A 4,728-nucleotide genomic window follows, 5' to 3' on the forward strand; every position below is an offset into this window, starting at 1 on the left:
GCTGCCTCCCCTCGTTGAATATCAGAGTGTGTTTCTCACTGTGTGCTGCCTCCCCTAGTTGAATATCAGGGTGTGGTTCTTTCTGTGTGCTGCCTCCCCCAGATGAATATCAGGGTGTGTGTCTCACTGTGTGCTGTCTCCCCTAGTTGAATATCAGGGTGTGTTTCTCACGGTGTGCTGTCTCCCCCAGTTGAATGTCAGGTTGTGCTTCTCACCGTGTGCTGCCTCCCCCAGTTGAATATCAGGGTGTGTTTCTCACCGTGTGCTGTCTCCCCTAGTTGAATATCAGGGTGTGGTTCTTTCTGTGTGCTGCCTCCCCCAGTTGAATATCAGGGTGTGTGTCTCACTGTGAGCTGCCTCCCCCAGTTGAATATCAGGGTGTGTGTCTCACTGTGAGCTGCCTCCCCCAGTTGAATATCAGGGTGTGTGTCTCACTGTGAGCTGCCTCCCCCAGTTGAATGTCAGGGTGTGTTTCTCACTGTGTGCTGCCTCCCCTAGTTGAATATCAGGGTGTGTGTCTCCCCTAGTTGAATATCAGGGTGTGGTTCTTTCTGTGTGCTGCCTCCCCTCGTTGAATGTCAGGGTGTGTGTCTCACTGTGTGCTGCCTCCCCTAGTCGAATGTCGGGGTGCATTTCTCACTGTGCTGCCTCTCCTAGTTGAATGTCAGGGTGTGTATCTCACCGTGTGCTGCCTCCCCCAGTTGAATGTCAGGGCGTGTGTCTCACTGTGTGCTGCCTCCCCTAGTTGAATGTCAGGGTGTGTTTCTCACCAATCTTTAACCCCCCACACCACAGAAAACATCCTTTGGATGGTTCTTTGGGGAAGATGTAACACAGCTTCGTTCCCCCTGACCTGAAGCGGCCAATCTCCTCCCAACCCGCACGCGTTTGACTGCAGCAAGGAAGCAGTGGCCGGGAACTGGACGAGTCCCTGGAGCTGGGTGGCAGCAGCACCGGTAAGCCGCTGTGCCCCAACTCCCCCACAGCCTGAGGGGGGAAGAAAGGAGCATCACTCAGTCTGGACGTTTACGAATGGGGGCCGCCGCCCAGGCTGCGTTGAACACCGGGCACAGCACCACCGTCACCGGGAGGGTGTCAGCAGAGCACCACCGTCACCGGGAGGGTGTCAGCAGAGCACCACCGACACCGGGAGGGTGCCAGCGGAACACCACCGTCACCGGGAGGGTGTCTAACTCCCGCCACAGCTCTTCCTTCTGTCATTCATTAATCAGAGCGGTTCCAGCCAACAAAGGCCGGAACCTTCTGGACAAGTAGCAAAAGAGCTATAACCAAAGAGAAAGTGGCCCAGCTCCCCTTCCCAATGCTGCACCCACCCCCTCACGGTGAGGGTGGCCGCCCTAACATTGTGGCACCCCCCCCACCATAACACATATCACATCTCACTTTAGACATCCCTTTCCTCCCCAAACACAATTGATTTAGCTCAATCCTGTGTTTAATTTGCACACTAAATGTTAGTGGGGACGCCTAGCATTCTGGGAGCTGCATCTCATTAGCGCTCCACGTCCTCTGATTGGTGCAGCCCCTTTCCCCAGCCTCTCAGTGCTTTTTTGAGCTTTATCTTGCCCACTTTTTTGTCCCCTTTTCCCCCCCCCCCCACCCCGAGTGAAGATTGTGGGTGGTTATTCACCCGCCACCGTCCCCGCCCCTTGTCATGCGGGCTAACCAGAGCAATTGCAAGGCCAATCACCCCGGTGCTAAATTAGGGGCCTGCGCTGCGGTCAACAGCCTGGCTAAAGTGCGGCCTGTTCTATCGTCAACAGCCTGGCTAAAGTACGGCCTGTTCTATCGTCACCAGCCTGGCTAAAGTGCGGCCTGTTCTATCGTCACCAGCTTGGCTAAAGTGCGGCCTGTTCTATCGTCACCAGCCTGGCTAAAGTGCGGCCTGTTCTATCGTCACCAGCCTGGCTAAAGTGCGGCCTGTTCTATCGTCACCAGCCTGACTAAAGTGCGGCCTGTTCTAGCGTCACCAGCCTGGTTAAAGTACCTTAACTTATATCATAGAATCATAGAAACCCTACAGTGCAGAAGGAGGCCATTCGGCCCATCGAGTCTGCACCGACTACAATCCCACCCAGGCCCTACCTATCCCCACATATTTACCCGCTAATCCCTCTAACCTACGCATCCCAGGACTCTAAGGGGCAATTTTTAACCTGGCCAATCAACCTAACCCGCACATCTTTGGACTGTGGGAGGAAACCGGAGCACCCGGAGGAAACCCACGCAGACACGAGGAGAATGTGCAAACTCCACACAGACAGTGACCCGAGCATCGAACCCGGGACCCTGGAGCTGTGAAGCAGCAGTGCTAACCCACTGTGCTACCGTGCCGCTCCTTATATGAAGCAGATCTTTCTCTACACCCTAGCTGCGACTGTAACACTACATTCTGCACCCTCTCCTTTCCTTCTCTATGAACGGTATGCTTTGTCTGTATAGCGCGCAAGAAACAATACTTTTCACTGTGTCCCAATACATGTGACAATAATAAATCAAATCAAATCAAAAAGTAGGACACTAGCCTGGCTAAAGTATGGCATGTACTACTGTCACAAACCCGGCACAGTGGTTAGCACTGCTGCTTCACAGCGCCAGGGACCCGGGTTCGATTCCCGGCACGGTAGCACAGTGGTTAGCACTGCTGCTTCACAGCGCCAGGGACCCGGGTTCGATTCTGGCCTCGGGTCACTGTCTGTGCGGAGTCTGCACATTCTCCCCGTGTCTGCGTGGGTTTCCTCCGGGTGCTCCGGTTTCCTCCCACACTCCAAAGATGTGCGGGTTAGGTTGATTGGCCGTGTTAAATTGCCCCCGAGTGTCAGGGGGACTAGCTAAGAAGTTTATTTATTAGTCACAAGTAGGCTTACATTAACACTGCAATGAAGTTACTGTGAAAACCCCCCGGTCGCCACACTCCTGTTCGGGTTACACTGAGGGAGAATTTAGCATGGCCAATGCACCCTAACCAGCACGTCTTTCAGACTGTGGGAGGAAACCGGAGCACCCGGAGGAAACCCACGCAGACACGGGGAGAATGTGCAAACTCCGCACAGACAGTGACCCGAGCCGGGAATCGAACCCGGGTCCCTGGCGCTGTGAAGCAGCAGTGCTAACCCCGCTGTGCCACCGTGCCGCCCCCACTAGGGTAAATGCCTGAAGTCATGGGGATAGGACCTGGGTGGGATTGTGGTTGGTGCAGGTTCGATGGGCTGAATGGCCTCCTTCTGCACTATGGGGATTCTATGATTAAGTTGATCTTTCTCTACACCCTAGCTGCGACTGTAACACTACATTCTGCACCCTCTCCTTTCCTTCTCTATGAACGGTATGCTTTGTCTGGATAGCACGCAAGAAACAATACTTTTCACTGTATCCCAATACATGTGACAATATTAAATCAAATCAAATCGAACAGTAGGACCTATTCTATCATCAACAGCCTTTGATTTGATTTATTATTGTCACATGTATTGGGATACAGTGAAAAGTATTGTTTCTTGCGCGCTTTCCAGACAAAGCATACCGTTCATAGAGAAGGAAAGGAGAGGGTGCAGAATGTAGTGTTACAGTCATAGCTAGGGTGTGGAGAAAGATCAACTCAATGCGAGGTAGGTCCATTCGAAAGTCTGACAGCAGCAGGGAAGAAGCTGTTCTTGAGTCGGTCGGTACGTGGCCTCAGACTTTTGTATCTTTTCCCCGATGGAAGAAGGTGGAAGAGAGAATGTGTGGGGGGGGTCCTTGATTATGCCGGCTGCTTTTCCCCGAGGCAGCGGGAAGTGTAGATGGAGTCAATGGATGGGAAGCTGGTTTGCGTGATGGATTGGGCTACATTCACGACCCTTTGTAGTTCCTTGCGGTCTTGGGCAGAGCAGGAGCCAGACCAAGCTGTGATACAACCAGAAAGAATGCTTTTTATGGGGCATCTGTAAAAGTTGGTGAGAGTCGTAGCGGACATGCTGAATTTCCTTAGTCTTCTGAGAAAGTAGACGTGTTGGTGGGACTTTCTTAACTATAGTGTCGGCGTGGGGGGGACCAGGACAGGTTGTTGGTGATCTGGACATTTAAAAACTTGAAGCTCTCTCGACCATTTCTACTTCATCCCCGTTGATGTCGACAGGGGGATGTTCTCCATTACGCTTCCTGAAGTCGATGACTATCTCCTCCTTTAGCCTGGCTAAAGTATGACTTCTACCATCACTGACCTGGCGAAATTAGGGCCTGTACTGCTGTCACAAGCCTGGCTAACGTAGGGCCTGTAACTGTCACAAGCCTGGCTAAATTAGGGCCTGTTCTATTGTCACAAGCCTGGCTAAATTAGGGCCTGTTCTATTGCCACAAGCCTGGCTAACATAGGGCCTGTACTACAGTCACAAGCCTGGCATAATTCACGCCTGTAGTGCTGTTACAAGCCTGGCTACCTCCTCCAGCCCCTACACCCCTCCCTGTCTCTGTAACCTGCTCCAGCCCCTACACGCCTCCCTATCTCTGTAACCTCCTCCAGCCCCAACACCCCTCCCTATCTCAGTAACCTCCTCCAGCCCCTACACCCCGTCCCTGTCTCTGTAACCTCCTCCAGCCCCTACACCCCTCCCTATCTCTGTAACCTCCTCCAGCCCCTACACCCCTCCCTATCTCTGTAAGCTGCTCCAGCCCCTACACCCACTCCCTATCTCTGTAACCTCCTCCAGCCCCTTCACCCCCTCCCTA

The 4,728-nt window shown here is 53.2% G+C and overlaps 1 non-coding gene across 1 annotated transcript; it reads right to left on the reverse strand.

Moving 5' to 3' along the window:
* Positions 1-1,232: 1,232 nt before the first annotated feature.
* LOC144485494 (U7 small nuclear RNA) lies at positions 1,233-1,295 on the reverse strand. The gene has a single exon (XR_013496169.1). It is a non-coding gene; the product is annotated as a U7 small nuclear RNA (small nuclear RNA).
* Positions 1,296-4,728: the final 3,433 nt, after the last annotated feature.

Source organism: Mustelus asterias, unplaced genomic scaffold, assembly GCF_964213995.1.
Source record: "Mustelus asterias unplaced genomic scaffold, sMusAst1.hap1.1 HAP1_SCAFFOLD_195, whole genome shotgun sequence".
In the NCBI taxonomy this organism is placed as follows: domain Eukaryota; kingdom Metazoa; phylum Chordata; class Chondrichthyes; order Carcharhiniformes; family Triakidae; genus Mustelus; species Mustelus asterias.